The sequence below is a fragment of the Pinus tabuliformis genome, chromosome 7 (genome assembly GCF_031772625.1).
Source record: "Pinus tabuliformis cultivar Carrire ecotype Pingquan chromosome 7, CPIR1, whole genome shotgun sequence".
NCBI classification, from domain to species: domain Eukaryota; kingdom Viridiplantae; phylum Streptophyta; class Pinopsida; order Pinales; family Pinaceae; genus Pinus; species Pinus tabuliformis.
In genome coordinates this window covers 986,628,081-986,643,978 of record NC_142293.1, presented here as the reverse complement: position 1 = coordinate 986,643,978, position 15,898 = coordinate 986,628,081, and the positions used below count along the sequence as shown (strand labels likewise).

General features: G+C 39.5%; 1 pseudogene; it reads left to right on the top strand.

Moving 5' to 3' along the window:
* LOC149250914 (patatin-like protein 2) overlaps positions 1–10,364 on the top strand; it is a 54,960-nt pseudogene extending 44,596 nt beyond the window's left edge.
* Positions 10,365–15,898: the final 5,534 nt, after the last annotated feature.

Here is a 15,898-nt window from a genome sequence, read left to right as displayed (position 1 = left end):
CTACATTATTGCAGTTTCTTAGGTTTTCCCCCCTTTGCCCCCACTATCTTTCATCCTCTTCAACTCAGGGAGTTGTGGGCAATGATGGGTATAATGACTGTATTCCCCACAAATGGCACAAGCATGATTAGTCCATAGACTCAAGTTCTTGTTTTTCCTTGGTGGGTTGTTATTGGTTTGTCCTTGATTTTGGTTTCAGTTTGGGTTGCCCCTAGCTGGTGCCTTCTGGGGTTATTGTTGATTATTGCCCCCCATGTAAGCTCAACCTTGGGCTTGTTCTTTCCATTCTTCTTAGCATCTTTAGGGGAATTATTCAAGTTTAGCTGTTTAAATGATTGTTGTTGTTGAGGGAGAGAAGGTTGCACAAAATTAACCGCTGCATTATTTTATGTTGGTGGGTTATTCTGTTGAGGTGGTGGAAAAAGGAACTTTAGGTTCCCTTGTCCTTGGTTAGCATATGTGCTTTGGTAAGTGGAAACTGCTTCCATGGTATTAGGGGGATATGTGTTTCCCTGTGGGGGAGAGTATTGGATACCTTGTGTAGGGGGATATTGGCTATCCTGTGTGGGAGGGTATGGCCCTACCCGCATAACTCGGTTTTGTAGATGGGTAGGTTGGTTGGGGTAATATCCTATGTTTTTAGGTGGGGTTGCAGCATGCATGGAGCCATATGGTTGGCCGTTGTGTGTATTCCCAGAGTAACGCAAGGTGTTTCCTGGTTGATTTTGGGTTTATGGTCCAAATTAATCCTTCTACAACATTAGATGCACCTAGTAACTTATATTTAAAGGTTTGTAGGCAAGGTGCATTTGGAAGCACATGGTAGAGATATCCATATTGCATGTATATGAGCTTTAATTATTGAGCTTTGGTGATGGCCTCTTCCTAGTTTTTTTGGGAGGAGTTTGCCACATCTTTTGAGATTTCTAACGTAAGAGATCTCAGAAAGAGGTCTAGGAGGAGTTTGGCCTCTAGATGAGATTTTCAAAAACTACGATGTTTCTGCCACTCATGGATATGGTTTGATATGTGCCTAGCAGATTTTTTTTTGAAATGAGTTAGGAGTTCAGTGTCGAGTCTCAGTGGATTGAGAGTTGGAAGAATGTAAGGAATGTTGTGGCTAGGGAATTGAAGTTTCCATGTGACCCAAAAGGTTGGTCTATGTACCACTTTGTTGCAGGCCCTGTAAGGGTGTGTTGAAACAACCGTAGATAAATAATATCTTCTGTAATATTATTGGATGAACACCAAAGGTGAAAGGTCATGACATTGTTTTTTCTGGGTATTCTCCTTATTTCCCTTTGAATTTTGGAATGTCTAAAGGGAGCTCGGTGGGCATGGGTGGCCAATTCTATCCATGTGCAATGTAGAATTTCCTGTAGATTCACAACTCATGTAATTTCCTAAAACACAAGATAAGAATCTACTCTACTCTTTACAACGGAAGCACATAAAGATCGATTAAAAAAATAATTTACAAGGGGAATATAATCAATGGAACATAACAAAATATTTATCTAGGGAAAGCTACAACTCAAAAACCCTACTATCTAAATTCTGTTAATCATAAATCCAAGATGAAAATACAATGATTGTTCTCACTAGAACAATCCCCGCACAACTATAGTCAACTCTCTTCTCACAAGCTAGCTCAAGCCAAACCTTAGCCTCTGTTTCTTCTGTCCAAGCCCCTATTTCCTTGTGAAATTCCAAAGAGGATCAACCCATATTTAATTGGGAAGTCATGCTTCCAAAACTATGCAATCCAAACTAAGGTCCATAACTGATTGCATGCATGATCTGTACAACTCGGAAAATCATACAACTGATAGTACACTGCCCCTGCACTCTAGTCTCAACTTGGTCTTCCTCTGAACTAACATGAATGAATTTCACATGAGCGAATCTTTAGTTAGCTAGAGTAGCACCCAAGGATGCACCAATGCATGAATTCACTACTAATCCTCAACTATTTCCACAAATAGTTACAACTAGTTTAACTATCTATAACTTAGTCAAACTGATTTATCTAATTACAACTCAAATAAACTCATCCTGGACCCCTAAAATTTAGGGAGAACATATACATGTGTTACACAGTAATTTGTCACCATCCCTGTTACCCCTGTTTCCGCACGTTGGAGGACGCATTCCGGGACCTGTGAGCAGTGACATAACCTAAAAACACTTGCATTATGTTCCCCTGAGTATGTACTTCATGTTCCCTGAAGACACTTTCTGCAAAATATCCCTGAAAAGTGCCCTTTTTCCATTAGCGCGGGTTCACAATGTCTTACCCGCGCCAATAAGTGAGATCCTCAAAAGAGGGTGCGACCATTGGCGCTCTGTTTTAGAACAACACTCGCGCCAACCAAATTTGGGAAAGATTTTTGACAAACGCGCACCGGATGTTTTTTTCCTTTTATTGTCATCAGTCTTTTTGGAATAAAGCTGGCTTTAAAGATGTCGAGACTCATCATCTATCCACAGCAGCTTTTTGGGGATAATGTCAATCCACAATGAGTGTCTGGATGCATTGTATCTTCTTCCCTTCTCCATCTATAAAAGCCCATCCTCATGCACTTGACAAGCTAGTTCCGAAGTGCTGGAGTTCTTGAGTTCTGATGTATTGGTGCTAGTATTGATTATAGTGAGGTTATGCTGCCAGAAGTCTGAACTGTGTATCCACAAGTAAAGAGAGAGAGAAGGATCTATTGCAAGGCATATGTAGCTGCTTGCCCAGCCAGAGGAGAGATTCAACGTTAGAAAATTGGTTGTAATTTTCTCTGTTTGTTCGTTAATAAACGACTATTATTATGGTTCCAATCTTACTGTTCATGATGATGATGTTTGATTTATGTTCTTTCTGACTGATATATAGTTGTATATCGTGGATTTTATGCTTGTATTCGCTTCGTTCTTTGCATGTGCAGGTGTCCATACGCGGAGATCGCTAGGATTGTGACCTGCCGGAGCTGGAGAATGGAGATATCGACTCATCTACGACAATAGCGTTGGATTCCAGGTTGGTTCTTCTTATCCACTTTCGATTTACAACTAGGAACTTGCATAATAGCGGGATTGATTGTTGCTAGACCCATTTTGGGCTAGTGGGATCGCCTCTGTCCGCAGAGGGGATTTACCTCTCCAACAACATGACTACAAAAAGACTTCCAACTCAAAATTCCTAAGTTAACTAAGTCAACTTAACTTAGTAAACTATTACAAGCTGCTATGAGAAAATAATTACAATTTAATTCAAGGACAAATTAAATTGGAATTTCTACATGCCATTTTTAACATTTCTTGTTGCTATTTTCAACACTCTCTCTCAACAAGAAAGGAATTCAACTCTATCTTGATCCTAACACTTTGGAATGTTCTACATGAAACAATTCTCTCTAGTGTTTTTGCTACAAAAACTTTTGAAACTGAACAAAAAAAACATCCAACCTGAATCAGTATGATGCATCTGTCATCAAAGTCTCTGACTGCTACTGCCTCTGTTGACTGAAAGATCATCACTTTTGCTGACTCCGCCTTTATGCATTATTGTCAAATCTTCTCTAGGCTCTTCAATATCTAGATGCTCTAGCTTATATCACTCTGATCTCTGACTGCATCAACCACCACTGATTCCTCCTACTACTATGTATTTTGGGCTCCTGTAGCAAGGTACGATTCATGAGACAAAAACTCTCAATGGACCTTGCCCAATTTCTTCCCTCTTGGGACTTTCACTTCACATCACCCCACCTCACACCTAGAGGTATGGCTGCATGTGCTCCCTCTGCCCACTTGGCTCAAAATTCCCCCCTACTAGAGGTCTCTGCTTGAGTAGATGCCTCCACTCGGTCTCCTCTCTGCTTCTCCAATTATGGCTGCTCCAAAATTTCCTGAAGCTGCTTCTTAGGCTTCTTCTGGGGCTGCATGTTGATAGGTAATTTATTCTCCCTCTCAGCCACCAAGTCTCTAACCTTTTCCTTTCTCCTCAAGGCTTTATGTTCATCTTGTACCTCAAGAGTATACAGGTTCTTGACTCGTGCATCTATATGTTTGACCTATCCCGTGGTGATGTGTCTAACGAAAAACTTTCCCTTACTAAAAATCACTTCATAGTCACAATTCCAACACCACGTCTAAAACAAAAGTCTTCTTTAGTCCTGGAACATACATCACATTTTTTATTATGAGAGGGGAGCCAGACTCCCTATGAAAGGTAACTGTGCTGATCCCACTAGCTCTATACCTCCCGTCATCTCCAACTATATGCTCTGCTTGAGGTCTTTCTCCTCAAAATCACTAAAGAGATCTATGTTCTCCGTCATATGGAATGAGACACCACTGTCAAGATACCACATGCCTCCGATGATAGTGTTGGCCATGTATGTAATGAGAGTGAAATCAAGTTCGAATTGTGAAGCTAGAACTTCACCTGCTGCAACTACTTTCTTTATTATGTGGGAAATTCGTGGCATAGAACCCGTGCTTGTGATAGTGAAAACACTTGACTTTGGATAAGTCCATCTTCTTGCCACCCACCTTTCCTTGGGACTTATTTCCCTTCACCTTATTTTCCTTACTCGCTATGGAAAAGTCCTCTTCCACTTCTTTGGAAGAGGTCTGTTACACAACATTTTTCCACTATCCCTGTACTCCCTACCCATGATCCTGGAGGACCTCTACAATGAACCTGACATGCTTTCCCATCATGAAGAAACTCCCAGTATGTCCCTCTTCATGAGTAGAATAATTCCCCTTTGCATCATTTCCCAAGAATCTTCCTTTTATCCTAGTTTACAAGACTGGAACTACTAACCAATTTCCTCCTCGTGCCGATTTTCAGGGATTAAAATTAGCCCTCGTGCCATATGGAGTGACTGAGCCCTTTTCCAGTCGCGTCGATCCTATTTTGGAAGGTTTTTTAAATATGGAGCCAAAGCTTCCATGTCTAGAAGCTTTGTAACGGAAGGCTGGTAGATGGTTGGGCCAAATGGAGCCGAGGAAGTGAGTTTGGGCTCCTTGTTAGGATGGAACAAACTCAAGAGATAAGACCTTCTCCCATGATGAGAGGAACCATCTCCCATCCATCCAGGTTATATAAACCTCTCTTTTCCCAAGCTAAACTAGTTTTAGAGTGAGTTTGAATGATCAACAAGTCATCTATAGCTTGTAGCTTTCTAGTGTATGTTTGAGGGAGAATATTGTGTTTTGGTTTGGTTTGAGACTAGAGGGAAGAGGCATTAAAATTTCTATTGTTGGGGACATCCATGAAGTGCTAGTAGAAGTGTGGGAACCCAGTTACGTCAGAGGAGACTGACAATGTCAAGGCATCGGTTGTAATCTCTTTCTGATTTATATGAATACAACTATTGATTGATTTCCTACATGAAGCGTTATTTTACATCTTTATGGCTTAATGTTCCTTGACTTGTTAAGTACACTGAATACAATATTGTATATTATCACATTTGTTGTTGTTGTTGTTTACTTGTTTTAGGTATTCGAAAGAAGAAAATGAAATATAGCTAGTAAGGAAGCAGGATCATCACCAAGCAGAATATCGTTCTAAGAGGTAGGCCCTCTTAATTGATTCTAGATTAAGGATATTTTCCATAGATTGTTTGTTTGTGGCTAGACCTGCTCTCTCGGGCTAGAGAAATTGTTTGTGTCCACACTAATAATTTACTTGCACCACAAGGTCCTATCTCTGGTGTTCTATCGAAACTCCTCTTGTACCAAATCCGACCACAGTCGTTCCTAATCTGGTAGCTTCTCCCTCCCATTGATAGAGTCCTGACAACTATGCCAACTCTTGGGAAGTCCTATAAGAGCTAGGCTCACTATATCATCATCGGAAGTAATGATTCCAACATTTCCAAGCTCATCTCGACAATGGGTGAACTTGTTCAAGTAATTTGGAATTGAGTCACCTGCCTCCATCTTGATTTTTCAAAGTTTGTCCTTCAGTGCAAACTTCCTATGGTCACTGCTATTTTGAAACAGGTCCGCTAATGCTTTCCACATAGCATATAGAGTTTCCTTACCATGGAGACTTGAGACAATGTTGTCTCGAACTCTCTCAAGGATAATTAACCTTGCCCTTGCCACTCACTTCTTCAATTCAGCGAGATATTTTGCATCCGATGCTGGTGTCTTAGGAATGTCTTGATCAATGAATTCCTTGAGGCCATTATCCTTCAAAACTACCTCCATCTTTTCCTTCTAGGCTATGTAATTCAAGCTTCCATCCAAGGCATACTCAAGTCTCAAACCATAGAAATCCCTTTTCGACCCTGAAGAGTGAATTTCAAATTCGAAACCAGTAACCCCAAACTGGAAATCTCCTCTACTATACTGTAATCATCTCTGACACCATGTACATTTTCCTGTAGATTCACATCTCATGTAATTTCCTAAAACACAAGACAAGAATCTAATCTACTCTTTACAGTGGAAGCACATAGAGATTGATGAAAACAATAATAAAAAAGAGGAAGATAATCAATGACACATAACACAATATTTATTCGGGGAAATCCACAACTCAAAACCCCTACTATCTATATTCCATTAATCATAAATCCAAGATTAAAATACAATGTTTGTTCTCACTAGAACAATCCCTGCACAAGTATAATCAAATCTCTGCTCAAGAGCTAGCTCAAGCCAAACCTTAGCCTCTTTTGTTGCTCTCCAAGCCCCTATTTCCTTACGCAATTCCCAAGAGGATCAACCCATATTTAATTGGGAAATGATGCATGAAGGAGCCTAGTTTGGGCCACTATGATACCTTCGTCCTATGTGATCAGTTGAGTCTTTAGTAGTTGGATGGCCTAATTTGGGCCACTAAGATACCTTCATCCCATGTGAGTAGTCAAGTCTTTAGCTTCTTGGTAGTTAGTTACCAGTACTGAGCACTAGATAGGTTGGGTAGCCCCAAATAGTACTGCACACACTGAACCTAAGCCGAACCTGCTGTCTAGGAAATCCTCTCTGTGGATAAAGACGATCCCTCTAGCCCAATGATTGGGACTAGAAACCATGTGACAATCTACAAGGACACTTTCCTAAATTACAATCGAAATGAGAGAAAAGGAAGATGGCCTACCTCGTTCAGATGTTATAATGTACTCCTTCGTTGAAGACCTCGAATCACCTATGCCTCAAGCTCATCTTTACTGTGCACAACATTTAGATACTTGCACAAGGGATCAAAGACAACAAATCATACAAGTACACATAACATAATTGAAAGTAATCCAATTAACAGATCAAGGAGCATTAAGATAAATGATGCATTAATACAAATATTTATGGAAAGTGAACCAACAATTGTATATATTAATAAAATAAAGGAGGAAGCATACAACCAAGCCTTGATGTCAATAAGCTCTCCTTCAGTGAATGTCCAAGTCCAAGCTCAACCTCTCCAAGCACTCCTCCAAGCCAAATGAGTAGCATGTAGGCACTATCTCAGCATAAGGGTGCAAATAGCCAAAGACCAACCATTTGGGAATGCGAGAGGATGAAAATATAGATAGGGAAAGGGAATTAGGATCTCTCCAAATATAGGAGAAGGCCCTCATCTCAAGAAGGTAGCTCATAGGGATAAGATCAAAGGGAAATATTGAGATAATTTGACCACATCCACACCGAACAACCTCCAACACGTCGTTCTGGAAACCTCTAGATCACGAAGCTTCTTGTCCTCTTTCGGAAAACTTGCCTTTTAGGGATCAATGCAGGTATCCAAACAAAAAGTGCACTGGTAGCGCAAGGCTAATATAGTGCAACTAGCAATCAACACTAGTTTCGAGTGACAGGGTCACACTGGTCTTGAAATTAGGGTTTTAGAGCTTGCTTCTTCAGGGAAGGATCAAGGCATGTTTCCAATAATGTTTAAGGGAGGATTTGATCTATATAGCAGGATGGGTACACTACATGATTTCCAAGTTTCAATCACTTCGAGGTATGACACAGGAAAGTGTAGGAGGCATGACAAAATACTGTGTAACAGATGCCCCTTAAAGCATGAAGGCAAAACAGGGAGTGATGGCTAAGATGCTTTATGAGCTTTTTCAAGGAAGAGAAAGAACACTATTAGGAGACCGGCAAATCAAGGACACATATACATATACATGTATGATATAAAAACATGAATCCACGGTATGGATGAAGCCATCCAAATAGAAAGGACTATGCGAAAAGATTCATGGTATGGGCACAACCATCCAAAATGAAAAGGATCATCTGTAAATCTAAGATCCAAGGCATGGACACAACCATCCAGTATAGAAGGATCATCATCATAAATATAAAGTCCCATGGTATGGTCACAACCATCCGTATAGAAGAAACATGCGTACAATAATGAACAATGCATAACTCCACGCAGCCTCAGTCATATCAGACAAAACTCAGGGTCTTGCGCTCCATCCCAACCCGATAAAAGTACAAATTCTAACATGCAAATGAATGTGTCGAAGTTGAACATGCTATAAAACCACTTGATTACCAGCCAATGATGTGGACCATTATTAGGCATGAGAGGAACCACCAATAATGACAATGGTCCTCAAGGTACGACAATACAATCTGTGAATGTGAAAATGAAGTTGATGTCGAACACTCATGGAATCACCGAATTGAAGGTCAATAATGGAAACCTGTTATCGGATGCAAAGAACCTACCATTAAGGCATGCAAGCTCTAAGGTACTGAAAGGGAGTTTCTAAGTCATCTTCCTAGATAATGAGCTGAAGTCAGCAGGAAGTGAACCGTCGAAGGAGTGCCATGATGATTCCCCCATCATCGATAAGAAACAAGGAATAAATTGAAATGAATGAGTATTATCAAGACTGTAGAAAAAGGTCAGAGAATGTATAGGTAACAAACTGCAAATAGGACTTTTCTTGAACATATCGGTGACACGACTCCGGAATGTGGAAGCATTTGACTCAACATAGGACCATGGGTCATGATGACGAAGTAGAATAGTAAGATGAGAGGCACATTGTATCACCAAAACCCAGAAAGACAAGTGACTAAGTGAGGATATCCCAAGCCTGACATGAGATGCAAATGAGTGTCATGTTCAAGAGCGACATGTTGCCTATACAAGGATGTTTCAGTTTCATTTTTCCCCACTATTTCTAGCGATTACCCCAATTATTTTTAATCACAAGCTTGAAGGGGATAACAAATGCTTGTCGTATAAGTTCATTCTTCGAATGAATCCATCCTACTAAGTTTTACGAGTCCTAGGAAGGAGAAAGTCAAACTCGTCGTGGTGACAAGTCTTCCGCCGTTTAATTTTTAACAAGTCCAACGGAAGAATAACTCGGTATCTTTTTCATATTTAGAGAGTCTGAAAAAGAGACAAAAGAGAAAACTCCATCATGTCCCTTTTCGTAATTTGTCTCTCGAATACGAAAAGGTAGAAAACAATATTCGAGATAACCTCTAGACCATGTCGATCAAGGTGTATCTTAATCGTAAACAGCCAATCCCAGCTCAAAAAAGGGGTAAACATATACTGAGTTGACATCAATTCATTTAATTTAATGAGTTCAAAAAGACAAGTGCCTGACAATATTTTCATATTTAGAGAGTCAAAAAAGAGCTTAAAGATGACTCCAGAGGGTTCCTTTTTTGTTTATTTTAACGAGTCTGAAAAAGAGATAAAACAAAAACTCGTTGAATCAGTAAAAAATAATCACTATAATTACCAGAAAGGACCTATAACTGCACAATGACAACCACACATCACTGATATCGAGGAAAATAATAAAATATTGGTAAAAATTTATTTAAAACTTATAAATAGACTAAAAGTAAAAACATTTTTACCATTTTCACTTGGAGTAAATTGGAGAGCACATTTTGCCCTATTTTCCTTGTTTCTTCAGGCAAGCAGTGTGGGAGACCCAGGTCATTATTTAGCGAACCATCAGCTGCAGGTAAGAGATCTTCCTTTTTCCCTGCTTTTCATTCTAATTTCATGCCATTTCTGAGGGTTTTTATCATCTAGAAGGGAGGATTTCAAAATTTTAAATTGGGGGCGATCAACATGGTTTTGCTCATCGGGTTCGCACTGATCGCCCCTGAGCCTAAAAGGCTCCCACACTGCTAGCGCGCGATTAATTAAAAAAGTCGCACTAGCCATAGGGCGAAAAATTGAAGAGAAATCTTCACTCTTGAGTGAGATTTCTGAGTTTTTATCCCATGAAAAAAGCATTTAATCATTGTTAATGGTTATTTTGCAGGAAATTTCGACAACATGGTCATCGAATGGAAGGAAAGAGGCCATGAGGCAGAAGATCACCAAGTTGCCCAAGATCCTGAATGCATCAATTCTTTGAGGAACTTCGGGCTACTAAAATTATTTTGAACCAGAAGACTCAGAGCCCAAAATGAGCTTCTACACTATCTGATCAGTTTATGGGATGTTGATCGAGAGGTCTTCCTCATTGGAGACCAAGAATTGGAGCTAGAAACGACAAAAATTTACTTCATTACTGGATTGTCTAGAAGAGGGGAAAGGATTCAACTCTTCAGAATTTGTGCTAGAGGTGAGAGCACCCATGCCGTAATAGAAAGCCATTGCCTAGGTGCAGAGACAAAAATGAGTGAGAAGGTGAAGATATTGACCGTTGACAATCTTCCCTTGAGGAAAGCTCTGAACACCATGGCCTGTATAGCTAGTTCGTAGGCTTTGCATGAGGTTTCAAAATATCAATTCCAGTATGCAGTAGACTACCTTACTCCAAGAGTGTTCAACTAGTGCGAGGGACTGTTGGCCAACATGAAGAAGCAACTAACCAAAGGCAAGCGGGGAAACTTAAAGCAATTCGACTTTGGTTTGATTTTGGTCACTTTCTTTTTGGAGCACATGCCCCTATTTTGGTATTAGTGGACAGAGGTGCCATATCCAGCTCCACAAGATTCGAGGCTGGTTAGATGGAGTGAGTTCATGCCTCGTGGAGGAGGGGGTCAGCGGATGCATTTTCCTCCACAGTTCTTCAGTTGGTTGCATCGACAACTAATCATTGTAGATGACTATGCCTATGTAGGCACAGACTTCAGATGGGATCCAAATCTACCTCTACCACCAGGTGAACAGTGGATTGATGCAGGTAAAACTTGTTTTTTGGATTTTTTTCAAGTTTTATGAGTTTTTATTAAAGTGAATATGAGATTTTACTTGTGATAAATGTGCAGATGTGGGAACTGAAAGGCCTCCTGGAATGTTTCCAATAGCACGATGGGTAGCACGTCAGAGAGAAGATGCCCCTTATGAGGAAGGAGTAGATCCTATTGTGGATATGGAACTAAATATGGAAGTGATCACTCGAGGGATTCCAAAATACACGACTATAGATGACGTGCCACTATGATACCAGAGGCATACAATAGGAGTGTCTGTGAGACTGCGTCAGCTTTTAGGCAGAGTGATCATAGCATTCTCATGCTATTGATACCATCATGCGGGTGAATAGCCTTTTATAGTCATGTTTTTTACATTGTTGTAGGATTTGAAAGCCATGTGTCCCATAACACTTATTTTTTGAGATTTTGATGAACATACTTTGACAGACATGAGATATCTATCTATCTATATATATATATATATACATATATATACATATGCATGTTTTATCTTCTACTTATGTGTTCGTGTATGATGATGATGTGATCAGTTTTATAAGTTACACAAATGTCTATCAAGAACATAATTTTCTTATGCATATGATAATGTATTCAAATTCTATGGAATGTGTTGATATGTGATATAATTAAAATTTCTTTCCAGTAATCGAACATGTAGATACATACGGAAAATTTGTGGATTTCTTACTGAATAATGATTATTTAATTGTAATACAACGAGTTGTGAATCCAACTTAACAACTAAATTTCTAATGCCAAGAGCAACTGCTTCTGTTAGCAGTTCAATAACTACACTGTACTCATAAATATTATTAGTTGTTCGTCCCAAGAAAATACCTTGTAAATCGATCAACTTGCCATCAGGGGCATAAAGTGCCCAAGCTACGGAAGATTAGTTCTGTGTATTATGACAAGCACCATCAACAAAACCAACATAATGGTTTGACGATGTCAGCAAATCGGGTGGAACACAAGGTAAGCATAAGGAACATGTATGCAAAGCAAAAAATCCCACAAAAAATAAAAAATGCACAGCAATGAATTCACACACTAATGTACAAAAGTAATTACACAAAATTCACACATAATACTTTTTAAGATAAAGCCCGTTACGGGGTTGTGATAATGCATTACCTTCGTAATCAACTAGCTCATATGCACCCTTTTGCAAGACAAGTTTAATGATATATGGCCCATGCCAAATAGGTTCGAACTTACCAGCTCCCAACTTATTGTTGGCTTGGTCATACAACAAGACCAAGTCACCTTCAATGAAAATGTGTGGAGAAATAGTTTGATCAAAATGAGCTTTAACTCGTTTTTTCTATGCCTTGATCAGCATCGCAGCAATACAATGGGTCTCATCAAGTCTCTCAAGATAAAGTAACTGTTACTCTTTAGGTGAGGTATCGGGGAGTAGCTCGATAGCTAATTTTAACGAAGTAATTTCACATTCGATCGGGATGACGCCTATAAACCATAAACTAGTCGGAATGGAGCGAATAGAGTGGCTGTCATATCTGATGTCCAGTAAGCCCAAAGAGATGAGAATAGCATGAGATGCCAATCCTTTTTATGTTTCCCAATGGTTCGTTGAAGCATAGTAATCAAAAATTTGTTAATTGCTTCAACTTGGCCATTGGCCTGTGGGTAGTAAGGAGTCAAGCTATCATGGTGAAGACCTAATTGACTAGTTAGCTTTGCCATCATGTATTGACGAAAATGTGATTCGTGATCCGTAATAGTGGCTTAAGGGATGTCAAAATGGGCTATGATATGGTTAAAGAGGAACTGATCAGCAGTGATACTGTCAGCATTATATGTAGGCATCACCTCGACCCATTTAATGAAGTAGTTGACGATGACGATGATATATCCATGCCCCTCGGTCGAGCGAGGGTTACATGTCATGAAATCCATGCCCCATTTAGCAAATGGGTGAATGGTAATGACTGGGTGTAAGTGTGCTGGCGGGGTGCATTGTTTGCTATTAGAAATCTGACATTCATGGCACTTTTGGATGGCTAGAATACAATATTTGAAGATGGAAGGCCATAAATAAACAGCGTGAAGGATATTCTGAGCAGTGGCATAGCCTAACATGTGACCACCACATGCCCCAAAGTGGCAGTCATTCAAGACTCATTCAACCTCTTCAAGTGTTAGACATCTGCAAAGGACAAAATCAACACTGACTCGGTACAACGTATCGCCAATAATCTGATAGGGTTGAAATTGATGTCGGATGTCGTGTCAGTCAGATTGAGACAACTCATATCAGAAGGTTTGGTTATGAAGATAAAAAATGATATCTCCATACCATGGGTCGAGAGTGATGATAAGAAACAAAGTTTCATTAGGAATCTACTTAGTAAAATCAATGGAGGTGTTTACGGAAGGAAGGGCGCATATTAATTCGGAAAAGACGGGTGATTTATTTGATTTGGTGGCAGTAAACTCCAAATCAAACTCTTACAGGATAACAATCCATTTATATTATTCCCCCCCAAGAAATTTACGAGTCAAAATATAAGTCATGGGGTTATAATCAGAAATCAGTGTGGTCTTCCGGAGAAGAATGTAATGGTGAAATATTTGAACAACATGGACTATTGCCAAGGAAAGTTTCTCGACATGAGCATATCAAGTTTCAGTGTCAATGAGATTTCAACTCAAATAATAAACCACATGTTCATTTCCATCTTCGTAATCTTGGACCAGCACCATATCAATGGTACTGTCAGCCGCGACCAAGTATATGAAATAACTGCGATGATAGTTAGGGGGATGCAATAAAGGAGCATTGATGAGCATCTTCTTTAGAGAATCGAAAGAATTTTGGTAAATTTCATCCCACACGAATGAGATCCCATTTTTGAGCAAGCGAGTAAATCCCTTGGCAAGCTCAATGTAATTCAGGATAAAGTGAAGAATAAAATTAGCCTTTCCTTGCAAACTCTGTAATTGGTGCAACGATGAAAGAGAGGGTAGATTTACAATTGCCTCAACTTTCAGAGGATTGATTTAGATACCTTATTTGGACACAAAAAAACCTAAGAACTGACTAGATTCTACGTAGAAGACACATTTATGTGGATTGAGACGGATATTATAGTGTCGACAACACAAAAATATTGCTCGAAGGTGGTCTGGATGGTGACGACACTTAGCAGAATGATCTGGTAATTCGTCTAGATAATGTTGAACAATATGTTTAATATCATGAAAAGCATATGACATTGCTCTTTGGAAGGTAGCACCAACATTTTTAAGACCGAAAGGGAGCTTCTTATAAGCAAAAGTCCCCCATGGATAGATGAAAGCCATCTCTTGTTGATCAACATGTAATAAGTTAATCTGGTTGTAACCAGAAAAACCATCCATAAAAGAGAATATCTCACTCCCATCGCACTCATCAATGATTTGATCAATAAAGGGAGTAGGATAGTTATCTTTAGGACATGTGCGATTGATGTTGCGATAATCAACACAAAATCAAATGGTTCCCTGTTTTTTAGTAACGAGTACGATATTAGAGACCCAATCTGTCAACGGGATAGTGTAAATAAAACCAGCCTTTAGAAGTTTTTCAACTTCTCCCTTAATAGCAACAACCTTCCTAGGATGCACGGGACAGAGCTATTGATGAATGGGCTCCGCATCAGGATACATAGGTATTTCATGCACCACAATAGATGGATCAATACCAGGCATTTCCTCATATGACCAAGCGAAGACATCTCAAAATTATTTGAAAAGGTTAGCGTAAACCCTGATCTCATTAGAAGAATAGGAAACCCTAATGTGAATTTTCTCAACAATTCTAGGTTTAATGGAAATGTCGATTAGCATGGCTGCAGTAATATTTCCCATATTACCTTCGGAAAAAACTTCGTGCACCAGAATAGGTTTTTGAAGTGGGTGCACCGGGTTATGAGAAACAAAAGATTCGAGACTGAAGTAATCACACTTAGACTTGGAAGAAACGAAGATCTATGATGGAAGAAATTCCAAGGAGTTTCATCAAGAGACATAACATCAACAATACTCTCGTCTGTGGGTAATATCTCGTTCAAGAGATCCAAAGAATCCCAAGAACCAAGCCAAGGAGATTGGGAATAAGTATCTAGGTACATATTGAGAACATCATGACTTTCTGAAGTTGCTGCTGAAGCCAAGACAATTTCATAATAAGATTGTTCCAAAGGATTTAGTGGCATAATGTCACCAAGGAAGGAATGATCCATGGGTATGTAGAAACAGAGATCATGTTGATTGAGGTGACATGCGGAGGTGGGAGAGAAAAGGTTCCCATTAAAGAAAAATATTTGAAAAGACCTGCCCCCATGCTCTCATATAGAATATCAGTATTTCCTACATATGGAAATTTTCCATTTGAAGCACCAGAAGAGAAAAAGGACAATTGATCGATGGTGATGATATTTCCTTCATGAGGGAAATGGAGCACCTTGAACAAAGAGGAAACCACACAAAACATGGCATGGGTCCAACTTCGCCCAAGTAGAAGGTTATAGTTTAGGTTCACATCTACAACCTCTGCTTCTAGATCGACAATCTTCCCTTCCAAAGTGATGGGAAAACTGGTGAGAATACCATAAGGACAAGAGCCTATGCCATCAAATGCCTTCAAGGTGTTTGGGGACTAGTTGAGAGGTGGAGATCCAATAACTTTCCAATATGAAATATACATGATGTAGGTGGAAGC